Here is a 594-nt window from a genome sequence, read left to right on the forward strand (position 1 = left end):
ACACACACATACAGAGAAATATTTGATACGTATACGCACGCAATCATTTTTTCATTTCTAACTCCCGCGTCTTTTTTAACCCCTCCTCCTTCCTTTTACCTTTTCTCTCTCTATCTGTATACTTATTTATCTTCTTGCTCACCCACCTCTGTGTGTGTGTGTCTCTCTCTCCCTCTCCATCCATCTCTCTCCGTCTATTTAGCTCCTCCTCCCCTCTCATTCTCTATCTATCTATCTGTTACCCTTCCTCTCCATGCATCTGTCTCTGTCTCTGACTCCCTCTCTATATAATCACTCCTATCTCTCTCCACTTTCTCTCTATATCTCTATCTGTTCTTTCACGCACACACTCACATACTCTTACTCACACTCTCTCTCTCTCTGTTTCTCTCACACAACATTTCTGTGTTTCAGTCGTCGAATCTTCTCTTTATATACACAGGTAGAAGATATAAAACTAAGTTCTTACTTATATATTGGATTTTTCCCCTCTTCAAGACGACATTTTTTGTGAGACTTTCCACTTTTTGAAAATACCATTTTCTTCATTTGGTAAGTTCTTTCCACATTGTGTGTGTATGTGTGTATATATAT

At 38.7% G+C, this 594-nt stretch overlaps 1 protein-coding gene across 3 annotated transcripts in view; it reads left to right on the plus strand.

Annotated features, from left to right (window-relative positions):
• The first annotated feature begins 332 nt into the window (after positions 1-332).
• LOC106884438 (guanine nucleotide-binding protein subunit gamma-1) overlaps positions 333-594 on the plus strand; it is a 294,231-nt gene continuing 293,969 nt past the window's right edge. The window contains exon 1 of one of the 3 annotated variants that reach the window (XR_008264741.1): positions 333-552. The gene's annotated coding sequence lies outside the window, so the exon portion shown is untranslated. The remainder of the gene's footprint in view (positions 553-594) is intronic. The other 2 variants (XM_052970048.1, XM_014935824.2) reach the window with 2 other exon arrangements.

The sequence above is a fragment of the Octopus bimaculoides genome, chromosome 8 (assembly GCF_001194135.2).
Source record: "Octopus bimaculoides isolate UCB-OBI-ISO-001 chromosome 8, ASM119413v2, whole genome shotgun sequence".
Taxonomy (NCBI): Eukaryota; Metazoa; Mollusca; class Cephalopoda; order Octopoda; family Octopodidae; genus Octopus; species Octopus bimaculoides.